Below are 16,280 nucleotides of genomic sequence, written 5' to 3'. Positions count from 1 at the left end.
CCTCCTTTTGTTACTAGCTGGAAAGATATAAATACAAAGTGTAATTGGTGAGATAAGAAAAAAATGCTACAATTTTGTCTCAAAAATAGTACTTAAACTGAATGCTCTCCAGCAAAATTGGAAAACATGAGCAATATATGTAAGTTTTAACATTTTTTTTAAATACAGCCTGTCTGACGAAGAATAATGTGCAGCTTGATGTCAAGACTGGAAAAGCTGCAGACAAGAATAGGAAATTGAAATCAGTTTTTCAAAGAGATGCGTGCACATAAGCAAACTCAAAAAACCTTAACATGTATCATATGTGGTGTCAAAACTCTTTCCTTCACTCCGCAGATAAGTGTGTGTGGTTTAGATTTTATTTATTTATTTATTTGTTATTAAAATGAAAGCTCTGCAGCACTGAGTCTATTATCAGAATGAATGGATTCAATATCTGTTCAATGATGTGTTCAAAATGAAAGCAACATCGTTAAATGTCACAGACGTCATCAGCACATTTTAGTTCTCAGCCGAATAGAAGGGGCATTATCCCGGCCAGGCTCCCCGGCTGCGCGCTCCCGGCGGGAAGGCGGCGCTGGCCGGGAGCGCGCACGGGAGCCGCCGCCGCCGCTGCTCGTTAAGGCTGGGATCCTGCTGGATGGTGTTCAAGCACGGAGCCTGTCCTGCTCCTGCGACCGCAGGCCTTTAGTTCCACGAGCCTTTCTTTCCCTTCTTCCATGGCATAATAAGGGAATGAATGCAGGGGCCTGTTAGCAGAGCAGGAGAGCTGACTTGTAGCCCTGTAACCATATTCAACAAGGGAATGTTTTAAACTTTGTCTCCTGGAAGTCTCCTATCTGTTACATGCCTGGAGCTATTACCCAGTAAAGGACTTCACAGTTTTGAATACTTAAAACTGAAAGAAACAGATATGGGAGAAACGACATAAATCCATTATTGCAGCAGGAATATCTTTCTGCTTCAGGCAGAGAAGATAAATTGCCACCAAAGTGATACAAAGTTGGTTTGATTATTTCATTGGATCAAATATATCATGCTGTCTTGAAATCTCTTTGCTTTAAAGTCAAAATTAAAGAATTTTACCATAACCATATTAGACACTATAATTTGCATATTTTTTATCTCAAAAGAGACTTTTGAAGTTATGTAATTCTTAAGTATTTAATTGTTCTTCACATCATTGAAATATCAAATTATATCCAGAAACAGAGAGGATTCTCTTGCTAGATAGGAGTGATTGACTCTCTATCTGACAAGAACAGAATTCTTGTGTCAGGGAAAGAAACAGCATTAAGAAAGTAACTCAAAGAGTGCCAGCTCTTATTTTGTTCAATACTGGGATTTAAGCATTCTTTCTGTTTGGAACGAAGAATGCCAATATTTTGTGCTTGCACAAAAAAAAAATGGTAATGGAGTTAAATACTAATTTATTCTGTAAGTTCACAATGGTGACATTCTTGCTCAAAAAGGGTGAAAGCCTGCTTCTGCATGGATTTCTCCTGCATAGCTTATCAGTGACATCTTGATTTACTTGTAAATGCAAATGAAATAATGGTGCAGCCTGGGGCTATGGGAACATTTGTAAATTAAATTCTTCCTACTAAAATTTTCCAAGAACAGGTTTAAGTTTAACTATGGAGGATTAAGAAAAAAACCAAAAAATCCTAAACCAACAGGAAAGTTCATTAAATCCTTACTGCTTTCCACATGAATTTATTTCAGCTTAATTGTTCCCTTTCTACCTAATTTTACTTTATGCAGGGCTGATACAACCCAGCAGTCAGAGATTATAGCTGTTTTGTTTGCAGTTAATTCAGCTCTTATTCGATATTTTGCCAGTGATGTTATGGACGAGATCATAAATTTTGGTTCCAGGAACTAAGTGAGGTGCAGGTACCAAGAAGATGTTATCTGATGCCAGTGTGTGAGGAAGAGTTAAATCTTTTTGACAATTCAATGGTTCCCTTTGGGTTTGCACAAATGGCACCTGTTGTTGAAGTCAATAGAGCTTACAATTTAATTTCATCTGCCTGCAAACAATCTCACTCATTAGGGGGTGAAATGATGATAGAATTCACTGAGGCATGCAGTTTCACTTTCTACAGGGCACTACGTAAGTACAGTCATCATTTTCAGTGAAGAGAGGCACAATTATCTTGGAAACTGGTTGTAAAGTAGAAGAAAAGAAAAAATATCTGGGAAAAACATCATAAAAATTCAGTCTCACTACATTTTTCTGTTGATGCCAATTTGCAATCTAATTATAATATTTAACATGACATGGGAATATAGAAATCAGGGGAAAAAAAGGACTAATAATATCTTTTCCTATATATTTCAAAATGAGCTCACCAGCTTTGGACAACAGGTACATTTAAACAAATATCTCAGTGGGGATCAGGGGTTAATTCACCCCAAATTTAATTTATTTGCATTAAAAATACCTTCTCCTACTTGCTGCAGCTCTTTAGGTGAATTAACCAGCCAGATAATGTGTTTCCTATATTTTAGTGCAAAGGGTGTGAACTTAACAGCATATTAAGGTAATGGAGCCCAACATTCCCTACCTCACATTAAATTGACTGACTTTCACTTGGTATCCCAGAATGCTGTGCATCCCGCTAGGACTGACTGATCAATTTGTCAATGTGCCTCGATTGCTTTTGTGTCAGGCTGCTGTATGCCACCTCCTTGCTCAAATGCTTGGCTGTAGCAAAATTTGAGTCATTCTCCTGCAGTCAGAATCATCATGATGTAGGAAAGCTCATGCCCAGCCCACAGGTACCTGGAGAACTGCTGACATCCATTGCTAAGGTTTACTGAGGTTCAACAAGGCCCAGTGCTGGGTCCTGCCCTTGGGTCACAGCAAGCCCAGGCAGTGCCACAGGCTGGGGCAGAGTGGCTGCAAAGCTGCCACAGGAAAAGGCCCTGGGGGTGCTGGTGACAGCAGCTGAACGTGAGCCAGCAGTGCCCAGGGGGCCAAGAAGGCCAATGGCATCCTGGCCTGTGCCAGCAATGGTGTGGCCAGCAGGAGCAGGGCAGGGATTGTCCCCTGTACTCAGCACTGGTGAGGTCACCATGTCCAGTGTCCAGTTGAGTTCTGTATCCAGTTTTGGGTCCCTCACTACGAGAAAGATATTAAGGTGCTGGAGAATGTTCAGAGAAGGACAACAAAGCTGATGAAGGGTCTGGAACATAAAACCTATGTAGAGTGGCAGAGACAGCTCGGGATTGTTTAGCCTGGAGAAAAGTAGATTCAGGTGGTACCTTATCAGACTATACAGCGGTTTGAAAGGAGGTTGTAGCCATGTGGGGGTTCAGTCTCTTCTCCCAGAAAACTAGTGACAAGAGGAAATGGTCTCAAATTGCATCAGAGGAGGTTTACATTTGAGATTAGGAAAATTTTTTTCACAGAAACACTGGTTAAGCATTGGAACAGGCTGCTCCAGGGATCTGGTGGAGACCATTCCTGGAGTGTTCAAAATGCTAGTAAATGTGGCAATTCATAGTATGTTTTAATGGGTATAATGGTATTAGGTCAAATGTTGGACTTGATAATCTTTGTATTTTCCAACATTAATGATTCTATCATTAAGGTAATACTCTGTAAGGATTTAGCAGAAAAGAGACACCTGAGTGACATATCACTTCCACAATGCTGAAAATCAGAATAAAACTAAGTTATGCCAAAATTATTAAGTGTTCATACCATCAAGATGTCAGTTCAGCCTTATGTTACGCTATACCTTCCCAGGCAATATGTTCCATAGGTGGATATCTAGTGGAAACCTCTCCATGTAGTTGGAAGAAAGAGTGTGGAGATGGATGCTTGGGAAAGGCTGAGATGTAGAAATAAGTCAGTATGGGCTAGCTGGTGAATTTATATTGTTTGCAGAGCAGAGATTTAACAAAGAGAGGCAAAAGCTCTGTTCCACCTCCACCATGTCTACCTTCTGCCTGAGTCTCCATGGAAAAGGCTTCAGATCAGTTCCACAATACTTCTTAATATCAGCTCCATGAATAATTCAAAGGAAGAAATCTATTTCTCTGCAGGAGACAGGAACCTAGCTGGACAGCATCAAAATGTTTCTGTTGTGTCTCTTGTCCTCTTCCACTGTTTTCCTCTCAGTTCATCATCACCTCCCAGGTGACAATATCAATACAAGTCTCAAAGTGAATACAAATCTAAAAAGATTCATTTTTACTTCCTTAAACAGTCTTATCACCTCCACAGAATTGTTTGATATAAAGACTGCTGTAATGTGCTGGGTCTGGCTAGGATGGCATTAATTTTCTTCACAGCAGCCTGAATGGTGCTGTGTTTTGGATTTGTGAGTAAACCAATGTTGAAAACAGATCAGTATCTTGGCAAATGCTCAGCAGTGCTTGTACAGCATTAGTTTCTCTTTCTCCCATTCTGCCCTCAGAGAGTAGGCTGAAGGTGGTCAAGAAGTTGGATGGGAACACAGCCAGGATATCTGAATGAAACTGACAAGAGGGTTACTCTATATCTATATAATTTCATGTTTAAATTAAAAAAAGAGAAGTGGGTTTCTCTGGGGAGAGAAAGATTGTCCAGAGACTGGCTGGACATTGGCCACCTTGTGGGAGATGGTGAATGATGACCTCTACATCTCTTTGGGTTTTTTTTGTTGATTTTTTCTTCCTTTTTACTAAACTCCTTTTATTGTAACCCATGAATCTCCTGGTTTTTCCTAGTCCCTCTCCTGTACTCTCAGCTGTGTAAAGGGGGAGTGAGCAGAGAGCTGTGGGGTGCTTCGTTACTGGCCAGAGTCAATCTGCCACCCATAATGTGTTCTCAAGCAATGACTGACTCAATATTTCCTACGTTTGTGATGTTCCCTTACTTCAGTGTTACAAGTCCCCCTAAAGCTCTGCCGACTTCCACTGCAATGGTATTGACCAAATATCTGTCCAGCTGCTGACCAGCTCCTTTACCTTAACAGGAAAATAAGAGAAATAGGATGAAAAGTCTCCTGGGTTGAGATAAAGTCAAGGAAATAATTTAACAATTTCTGTCATGGACAAAACAGGCTTGACATAGGGAAGATTGACTTGATTTAAGGCCAGTTAATATAGGTTTAGACAGTGAAAACCAAAGCCATCTTCCCAGGCTCAGCTCCAATCCATTGCCAGCTTCTCTCTTCTCATGCTGAGTAGTGCAGGGGGATGGGGACTGGGAGTTGTGGTTGGTCCATAACAATTTCTTTCTACCACTCCTTCCTCCTGACTCCTCCTTTGCTTCAATACGGGTCTTCCCTCAGGCTGTGGTTGTAGATTAAACCCAATCCTGCATTGGCTGTCCATGACCAATGAGGAAATACCTGCTCCACCATGAAACACTTGTGTGGTGTGTATTTTATTTATTAAGTTCAATAACTTAAATGGTTTGTTCTGTTATCTCCCGTGTTTTCCCCAAGTTGGTTTCTTCCTAAGTTGTGCCCACCCTGCCATCTGTCCCTCAAGGCATGCCCTCCCTTTATTCCAGACTCTTCCCTGCCAGTCAAGGCAACCCTGCCCTTTCTTCCAGAACATTCCCTTCCACTCAGTACCTGGACCAATCCCCTACAGAGACTTTTCTCCTTCCCCTATCCTTGTTGGTTTCTGCCTCTAAACTCCACCTCTAGTGCTGCCCCATTGGCTGTCATTTTGTGTTCACTCCCTGTTTTGCTGTGCCTTAAAACCCTGTGCACTGCAGTTCATCATGGTCCTTGGGGCTTTCATTATTTTGGTGCCTCTGGCTTCAATAAAGCTTGTTGGAACTTAATGACCAGAGAGTCTTCACTTCCTTTTCTGCTCAGTCCCTGCCCTGCTGCTTAGGTTCACTGTTTCTCTGCATAGAACATTGCTGGCTTTAAGGTTCTGCCTTTGGCTTCACCCCAGCACAACACCTCCTTCCATTTATCCTTCCCTGTGCTGAATGCTTCCTCTTTTGTTTCTTACTCTTTTTTACTCCCTCCTCTTCTTAAGGGAGGGAAAAGCAGTTTGCCTTCTCTTAAGTTTCTTTCCCAGAGAAGCCACCATCTTGGTCTGTGGTGGATTTGTTGGAGCCATGTGAAATCATATGTTTCCAGCGGGAGGCAGCTCCGACTTCTCATCATTCAAGTTGCCCCTGACCCCCCTGGGTGTATCCACCCTACACAGATGTGAAGGAGACCTGAACAGGAAAAGAGGAGAAATCTCATATCGACACCCTGGGAAAGGGGTCTTTGAATATGGCCTCTAAAAATGGAATGTAAATCTAACTTGTTCATTGATCTGTACCTAAGTTGTAGGTGTTATAGGTATTATAAATATCTTGAAAGTTTCTTACCATGCTGTGTTCTCTCAAAACCGGATAGATATTTTCTGAATTTTCACTCGCTTTCAGTTTTTTTTAAGACAGGACTTAGAGCAAATTAAAAAAAAACAGCAAGCTTCTGGCATTTTAGGTCATAAACCAGCCCTGCTTTAGCATGATAATTATGTAAGTAGAAGTTTATGTTTCTTTTTAAATTTACCATTTTATCATTTAGGGGCATAAGTATTAAGTAAATACAATTAGCTTTTGAAACAGCTTACCAACATTAGTCCTGAATTATCCTAACTGGCAATTTTTTCATCAGAATTGGTTGTTTGTAACAGACATGCTTCAGCTTGTACAATAATTAATTTTGTGCTCTGTGTATTTAAAATAAATCAACACTGTTCCCTTTTGTCCACAGTCCATGAAACTTCAGGGAAAGCCTGACTCCTGTGAATGCATATACAATTTTTTTTTTTTTTTTTTTTTTTGCTTCATGGAAGAAGACAGCAAGAGAGAGCTTTTATCCCTGAATTGCTGTATTGCTGTAATACTTTGGAGGATCTTCCTGGCTGGTAAGAAGCATAGATACCTCAGAGACCATCCTGGCTTGGTTTCCTGTATTCAAGAAAACAATGCTGGACAATTGTATTTATTACTTTTATACCTATGTTTTAGTATGAAACTTGGTATTAAATATTGCACAAGAGTGTTTTAAAGAAAAAAATAATCATAAATAATGCTCTAGACAATTTTTCTTGAGCTGTGAACAAGTCTACTGTTAAGAATATCAAAGTCCCTACAGAAATGGAATCCAACATACTGAAGCTTAGGCTTCAGGACACATAAAATGAAAGGCCAGCACTGAAAAGTGAAAGTCAGGAGTAGATTTTACTGCACAGATTACCTTGGATTAATTTTAAATTTCTGTCTTTTGTTTTAGATAAAGAAGAAAAAAAGAATTGAGAGTTCATGGAAGAATAGGTACAAATAGCTAAAATCATTATGCTGTCTTTTAAAAGCAGTCTACAGTCTTAATCCCTCCTCTGTCCTGATATATTTGCATCCTAAGGGGATTGCTGACATGTATGGAAGGCAACTTTGTGACACAGCTGTTGAGTGAAGCAGCTAGGGAAGGCATCCCTTTGTGAAGAGAAGGATGAGTGGGTGATGTGATGGTTGGAAGCTGTATTAGGCATAGGAATAATGAAATGCTAGAGTTTTTGGTTCTTGGAGTGGTAAGGAGGCAGGTCAACAGACTTGGACTTCCAAATGGCAGTGTAGGAGACTGGTGGCCGGAGTCTGTTGGAAGGCAGTTCTGAAGAGCAAAAGTGTCCAGGAATGTTGAAGGTTTTTCAAGAAGAAGATCCTAGAGGTGCAGGAGCAGGCCATTCCCATGTGCTGAAAGACAAGACAGTGGGAGAGAAGACCAGCCTGGCTGAAAAGAGAGCTTTGGCTGGAACTCAGGTTAAAAATGAGAGTTTATGACCTTAGGAAGAAGGGACATGCAACTCAGTAGAATTTCAAGGGTATTGTGAGGTTGTGCGGAGAAAAAAATAGGAAGGCCAAACTACAACTGGAATCTTATCTGGCTACTGCCATAAAGCATCATAAAAAATGTTTCTATAAACATATTAGTAGGAAAAATGGACACTGTTTGTCCTTTATTGGAGACTATGTGGAAGTGTAATGACAAAAGATGAGGGAAGGGTTGAGTTCCTTGCTGCCTTCTTTGCCTCAGACTTTCATTCAAGACCAGTGTTGTTCTGTGAGGAACCAGGCTCCTGAGCTGGAAGACAGGGATGGAGAGAAGAATGAAGCTCCCACAATCCAAGAGGAAATGGTCAGCAACCTTCTGTACCACTTAGACACACACAGATCTGAGGGGGTCAGATGATTCTCCTCCAGGGGCACTGAGGAAGCTGGTAGCAGTGCTCACTGAGCCACTTTGCATCTTTTACCAGAAGTCCTGTCCAATTTGAGAGATCCCAGATGACTGGTGGGTGGCAAATTTAGTGTCCATCTACAGGATGAGTCCAAAGGAGGACAAGGGGATTTACAAGCCTCTCAGTCTGGAGCAGATCACCCTAAGTACTATCACATGACAACTAGGGCACTGGGCCCAGCCAGCAGGGGTTTGTGAAATGCTGATCCTGTTGTTTGACCAACCTGATCTCTGTCTATGACAAGATGAACTGATTAGTGAATGAGATTGTGGATGTTGTCTACCTAGAATTCAGTATTGACTTTGACACCATTTTCCATATGTAGGCTAAAGAAACTGGCAGCCCACAAATGTAAAGGGTGTGCTGTTCACTGGGTAAAAAACTGGCTGTGTGGCCAGGCACAGAGAGTAGTGGTGGATGGAGTTACATCCAGCTGACAGTCACCTGTGGTGTTCCCCAGGGCTCAGTACTGGGACCAGTTTTGTTTAATACCTTTATTGATGATCTGTACAAAGAGTGTTTCCTCAGTCAGTTTGCAGGTAACACCAAGTCAAGCAGGAGTACTGATCTAGAGGGATCTGGACAGGCTGGACCATGGGCCCAGGCCAGTGGTGTGAGGTTCAACAAGGCCCAGTGCTGGGTCCTGCCCTTGGGTCACAGCAAGCCCAGGCAGTGCCACAGGCTGGGGCAGAGTGGCTGCAAAGCTGCCACAGGAAAAGGCCCTGGGGGTGCTGGTGACAGCAGCTGAACATGAGCCAGCAGTGCCCAGGGGGCCAAGAAGGCCAATGGCATCCTGGCCTGTGCCAGCAATGGTGTGGCCAGCAGGAGCAGGGCAGGGATTGTCCCCCTGTACTCAGCACTGTGAGGCCACACCTCAAATCCTGTGCTAAATTCTGGGTCCCTCAGTACAAGAAAGACATTGAGGTGCTTGAAGGTGTCCAGAGAAGGGCAGCAGAGTTGGTGAAGGGTCTGGAACATGAATTCTGTGAGGAGCAGGTGAGGGAGGTTGGGGTTGGTTAGCCTGCAGAAGAGGAGGTTCAGGGGAGACCTTACTCTGTACACACACCTAGAAGGAGGCTGCAGCCATGCGAGGATTGGTCTCTTTTCCCAGGTAACAACTGGTGAGACAAGATATTAAAACTGGAAAAATTTCTTCATTGGAAGGGTTGTCAAGCATTGGAACAGGCTGCCCAGGAAATTGTTTGAGTCACCATTCCTGGGAATATTATTAAAAATATATAGGTGTGCTACTCAGGTACATAGTTTGGTGGTGACCTTAGCTGTGCCTGGTTAACAGTTGGACTTGAGGATTCTAAATGTCTTCTCTGACCTAAATGAGTCTATGATTCTTTTCTGTATTACAGGTAAAGCCCATGGGACTGTGATAACCTCAAGTAGGTTGCAGGAAGATGAAGTAACGTGCTTGAAGTTATTTGGCAGAATTTGTACAAGTACTAGGAGCAGAATTAAGAACTAGTTGCCCTGGGCATCAATAAATACCTAGAAAACTGGTGAATTACAATATTTCTGTGCTACATACTCTTCACTCTCACTATACATGATATGTGAAGAAAAAATTGTTTCGTTATTTTATCTTTATAGTAGCATAATCTGATAAGATGGTTAAGCTTTTGAAAACAGATAAGATGCATGGATAAATAAGTGACACTTAATTGGTGAAGGGTTTTTTTTTTCCGTCTTTTTTCCCCTTTGCTCTTCTAAGATTACTGATGTTTGTGGATGTCACGTACTGAAAACAGCAGGCATCTGCATTGCAGATAGGCACTCCTGCAGTGCTAGTCAGGGAGGAAGATTTCCTCCAGTGTTATTACCAACCATCCACAAATTACTAAGAAAGTAATAGCATGAGGTGAGAGATGCTCAGTTTTGCTACTAAGCTTAAGGAATATTTGAATGGAGAGGACACGGAGGGAAACTTCTCTGGAGGATCATATTTACTAATTGTTTTTTAGTACATTAAACTTGATGGTTTGTAAACTCTGCATTTATTGTACTTAATGCCTAGGAAAGAATAGCACATGCAAAGTACAACTTTCAGAATTGTGTTAGTCTCTGATACTTTCCTACTTCAACTAAAGTAGAGTATGTTTGTGCCCCACCTCTCCTCTGGCTGCTTTGCTATCTACAGAATTAGTACTGACAGCAGGTGGCCCAAAGAAATTAGAAAACAACAGCTGATCCGAGTCAGAGCAGCCTGTGGATCCTTGCAACAGAACAGGAGGTATGAGCTCTATTCTATTGCCTGCTCAGTCAGGAGCCTCTCCCACCAGCGCTTAGATCCACCCTTCAATAGCAGGAGTCTTAGATCTGACTCAGTGAACATTATAGAGTTTATTTTAACTCCTTCCTTTAAACACTCTTTGCTTAAAGAGTTACAAGGGTTTGAGGTCTGGTTTCATAAGTCGTGATTTTTCACCTTGCCGTTAGTGTTAATGGCCTTTGTTGCCCAAAACACAAATTTGGGGGAAGCTGTGCAGAACTGAGACTTGTGTGGGAGTGTGTGGGATAATGAAGGGTGTCAGGACTGTCTTCAGAGAAGATGGAAGAACCATGCTCCCGTTGCAGCTGGGCACCCTGAGTGAAGAAGTATTGAATGAAAGAACAGACAAAGTCTCATCCAGGCAAGGTGCTTATTTTCTTGGTTGTCAGTAAGAGCAGAGCTAGATGATTTTTTTTTTTTTTGGAAGGCCAGTTTAGCCAGAGTTGGCAATTTGTTTCATAATCTTCACAGCGGGATCAGCAAAACAGAAATAGTCATGATGAAATGAATCTACTCAGTCTTGTCAGAAGCTGAAGTTAGCTTGAGTACTAGGGAGATGCAGTACAAGATGGGAGAGGACTAAGGAATAGTACCAAGAAGGAAAATTTGTTTATGGTTTGGGGAGAGCTGGAACTTGATTTAGGGAGAGAGAAGGGACAAAGAAGTTTATATTCAAATAATGTGTTTTGGAAAACCACAGTCTGTAAAAATACTCCAAGTCATGTTTTTTTATACCCTCAGCAGGGGACAAACAGAGCATTCTGCACACACCCATTTTATATTATATCCAAAACCTAGCCCTAGTTTGCCAATCCATATGCAAACTTACTAATCAGAAATAATAATTTATAACCTATGCATCAGAGGTGAAAAGATGAGAGCATTTGAATGCCAGCAGGTTTAAGTGGTCAGTCTTGTCTGGGAATCAAGCAAATCTTAGTTTCTGGATATGTCCACAGAATGAATTGATATAATCTATAGCTGTATCTTAACAAAGGAATCTGACAAAGCTGCTTGGTAATACCAACGACTAGAGACTGGTTTGCAAAACCCATCCTGAAGACATTTTGCTGTTGGTTTAGAAGATAATTCAAGTGTATTTTGGCACACGGTTGTCACATTTTCTCAAACAAATGTAGGTGTGCCCTGACATCTTGAGCTCCTCAGTTTAATGCGTTCTGTATATATTTGAAAGCTGATTTGTAAAAATATATTTTTTTGATACAGCAATTTATATTTAGGTATAATGTAATTATGTTTAATGGAACTTGTGATAATTTGTATTCAGGTGCTGCTAATATAAACACCTTCAAATACAAGATGCCTGTGATTTTGACATGCCATAAACTCAGTTTTAAGATGCTATCTTAGATGTCTTTGTTGTCCTCACACTGAAATTTCAGCAAATCCAAAGATGAAAAAGTAGCACATTGTCCACTGTAAGTGTATAGACATTAATGTAAAGCAGTAGCAACAAACATGCAGCAAACATTGTCAAAGCATATAAAAAAATTTCAGTATTCCCACAGGTATTTAAAATACTTAAAAATTTGTTATTCAGCAAAGCAGTCAATAATTTCAATTTACCACATTTATTGAAAAGAAAATACCTAAATATCCCATATCCCTTTTCTAGAAAACAGTTTGATTTAAAACCAAAATTTGATCTTTCGTGATATTAAATAATATTTTTCAGGACAACAGAATATGCTGTCACTTAGCTGATGTTTTATCTGGTTTTGATAAGGTTATGTATGGGGAAGGGAATGTGCAAGTGGAAAGTGGAATGTGGAAGCAATGTCTCTGCCCAGAAACTGATTCACAGAGTGCTGCTAGTAGGCAGTTAATGCATGCTATTTATGCTGGAGTATATATAATTTAATTTTATATATATCTATATATATTTAGAGTCAGGGTAATTTTTTCTCATCTAGATTTCTTGAAGGGTAGGATTTTGTGTCTGTGTTTGCCTTATCATCTTCCTAACCATGGAATTCTACTTTTTTTCCTTTGAAATTCATGTTAACACCTGCATGGTTTCATGTGAGTTTTAGTTGGTTGAAAATACTTACCTCATTGTGGTGAATTAAGTAATTGTTAGCTGTTGCTGTCTGGGGGCTATGTACAAATCACAAATGGATGGGACTGCTGTGGAACACGCCTTGAGCTGTTTATTTTCCAGCATCAGTCTCATTACATGGTTGTGACAATGGGAAGATGCCAGCAGCTCACATCCCAGGCAGCAGACAAAGAACTCAATGTTACAACTCACTTTGAAAGTTTTTTGAGTATTCACACAAAGCAAAAGCATATTGACAGTAGATTTATTCAACCACTATAAGCACATGTACCTTTTGTTAAAACAATGATTGCTTATTTCGAATACAATATCTGCTTTATTTTACAATACCTGCTTGTAAGCATTTAGATACAATGCATAGAGTTCCATTATTAAGCTTAGAACTTCCTAATATCTTGCTAGATATACTTTTCTGCAGCTTAGGGAGTTATTCACAGACTATTGTTTTATTTGTCCTTACTTTTCTACTTATGTAACTTTTCTGCTGACAAATCTTATAGCTACCACTTAGCTCTAATTGCAGTTCTGCTGTCTCTGAGTCTTGCCTTTTGCAGCTTTCCCAAAACCCTCTGATTTTAAGGATTCCCACAGTTAGCCATACAAGTAGTATAACAGCTATCGAGTTCCTTCATTTTTTAGGAATTAGACATATACATTTTCTTGAGAATCATGACCACTGCGCACTATAAGGATCATGTTTATTTTATTAAAAGTCAGGAGCTACTTTTGCAGCATGGTAACCTCTGTTGGTAATGAAGGGACTTGCGCTAGGCTGTAGAGAGTCATCTCTCCTCAGATTCTAATTTCTTTGCTCCTGGAACAGGCCAAAAAAAGCCTGTTAAACAATCTGCTTGCATGAAGCTCCAAAAGAATTGTCTGTTTCAGTCAACTGGAGCACTATATGTGTCACTACCTGTTCTTTATGCAGTTGTAGTCTATTGGCTTATGTCTCAGATAATCACCTTAATGTTACAGTTTGTTTATGTGTCAATGATCAGGGTGAACTTTGGCAGAAGACACTGGGTTCAAAAAGATTGCAATTTAACTAGACTTTTTGCTTCTCATCCTAGTAATTACAGCATTGAATATTTCCTGGGTTTGCTAGAAAGGACATTCGTACTTCCGATATATTAGAGAAAGCTTTTGTGGAGTTTCCTCTGAAAACCACAGCAGAAAATCTAGTTCAAATAGTGTTACCAGAACTTTATAGGAATAGCTGTGGCAGCTGGGGCAAGCTAGATTCTTGAAGCAGCTGTTGGCAGGAATAGAAAATAGGTTGGTAGCAATATTACCAACAGTCTACCAAAGTCTGAAAATAATTTTCTAGTAAGCTATTGAAACTCATTGAAAGATTTATCTAATCTATTAAGAACACATACTGTACATATGGCTTGCAAAATTAGAATGAGACATGGCTATATTGGGTTGTGCTGTTACTGTTTCTGAAGAGTTTCAGTCAGTGTCTCAGAGGGCAACTTTCCTCAAAGGGAAAAGAAAGTTGCCATAAATTCTACCAATTAGAGAGCTGCAGTTCTTTCCCCCTGAGTGCTAGATAATTGGGCAGGGGAAAACAGTATGGTGCCATCAATGAAGGTGCATCTGAGTCATCCTAAGCCTTTGTTCACCAGCTCACACACGATCATATCACACCACAATTGCCTTAGAGACTGGCTCAATTTTCAATAATCCTGCATTTTTTAAGGGCTAAAAAAATATTTTTAGGGGGAAGCATTGTATCTAATTACTATCAAAATGAGGTAAATAAGTTAAAATAGAAGCAGAGAATTTTAATTCTCTGGGTTTATTTATTAAGTTGCAGGCTTTCTCCTCACTCACAGGTGGTAAGTTCTGTTTCTGTTTGATCTCAGTTCCTACAAGTAATGCTAGGTGACAAATAACTGTAAAAGTAATTTCCTATTTTTTCTACTTTCTTCTTCTGCAGTTGGGTTATAGGTAAGTTTGCAGATTTCTAATGTTTTCCCTAATTTTATGCCTCTTTTTCAGGAATGCAGCCCAGCTGCAATGTGTTTGTTGCTGTGTACACACATACTGAAATTTACATAAATTCTTGTCTCTTGGTTTTTCACGAGTACAATTTTCAGCAGAAGGTATACTTCTCTTTCTGGTCCAAGCCCAGGAAATTCGGGTATTTATTGGATCTGTACATTATGTTTTCTCACTTAAATACTTGTAGAGAAGCCTAGAAATCAACTCAGTCTCTCTCTACTAAATTATTTCAACAGCAGTACAAAGGGCTTGTCCCATAAACCCCAGGTTCAGCAGGCTGAATTCTCTACTTAGTAGTCAACTCAGAGCCAATATTTCTTTGATGGTTTTGCTTATGGCTGCACAAATCTTAGTAGTTTTCAGCAGTGTTCTTTCAGAAACTACAACCAACTCTAAACCTTAAACTTGAAACTTACTAATTGGAAATAATGTCTATGCAAGGAAACACCAAAACTGGCTTCAATCAAGGTCTTTTCCCTGGGAATGTAATAGGTCTTGCACAATTATGCAAAATTCTTGTATTTCCATACACAGTTATTTTAGTTTCTGTCTATCAAGAAAAGCTTAATTCTTTATACCCTCAAATCATACCAGGGTAGAAAACAGACTGGTGTATTCACATTTTTAGGTTTTCAATATGGTTTTCAGTTTCTTTTACAATCTGAGATGATATGTGTCTAGACTCTTTCACCTCTTGTTGTCCTCAGCCTGGGTGCTCTGTGTATTTGGCTGAATATTCTGATGGTGTGATGGACAGATGTTTTACAGGTTCAAAGTTTTTTTAGTATATTGTGTTTCTTTCTTCTGAAACTGCTCAGAGATACACCTGTAGTTCAGCTGTGCTTCTGGATGATCCAGATGGGTTTAAAAAATAAAAAGACAAGATTTTATGTATTTTTTACTTTTCATCTAATGAATGCTTTCTATTTAATAAATAGATACAACTGCAACTTAAATGTTTCCTTTGTATTTTTTCCTTTGGACAAATAGTTCATCAAATATTTTCCCCATATTTCTTGTAGAAATGAAATAACTGCTTTCTCGGCTTCTTAAAATGAAACTGAATGCTTCTAATAGTTGAATGCTTCTTAAATACTTGTGTCATGTTATAAAAGCCATGTACAAATCAAGGAGATGGTTTGGTTATGAACTGCATCTTCTCCCTGTATCTGCTGCTTGTTTTGGCATTTTAAGGAAAATCTGCAGGGACTGCTTACATAAGTGGACTCTGAGGCTACTATAGGGATGCAAGACAGAAAATATGGATACTGAAATTGCTGGTGAGAGTCACACTTTACTAGTGATTGATTGAACCCCATGATTAAGCAACGTGGCCTTGCAAATCTTTGTCTCTTTACCAAAGGCTGAACTGATAATATTTTGATGACTTGCTGTTGATACTGATGAAATTACAGGTACGATGGATGGTGGAAATATTTTAAAATATGAAATTAACTCGTGAAAGCTCCCCAAAATCTTGATTTTTTAGTACAAAGAAAAAACAAACAACGATCTTTCCATGTAGCAGCATTGCAAACAGTTCACTGCATAAGAAAGTGGATATTTGAGGCAAAACATGAGAGCTAATCAGACCCACTAATTGTAGAAAAGGGGATATAAATGCACAGAGCCTGCTGTTATGCCTGTTTGCAGTGCAGT

This window comes from Molothrus aeneus, chromosome Z (assembly GCF_037042795.1).
Source record: "Molothrus aeneus isolate 106 chromosome Z, BPBGC_Maene_1.0, whole genome shotgun sequence".
Taxonomy (NCBI): Eukaryota; Metazoa; Chordata; class Aves; order Passeriformes; family Icteridae; genus Molothrus; species Molothrus aeneus.
This window is presented reverse-complemented; position numbering follows the sequence as displayed.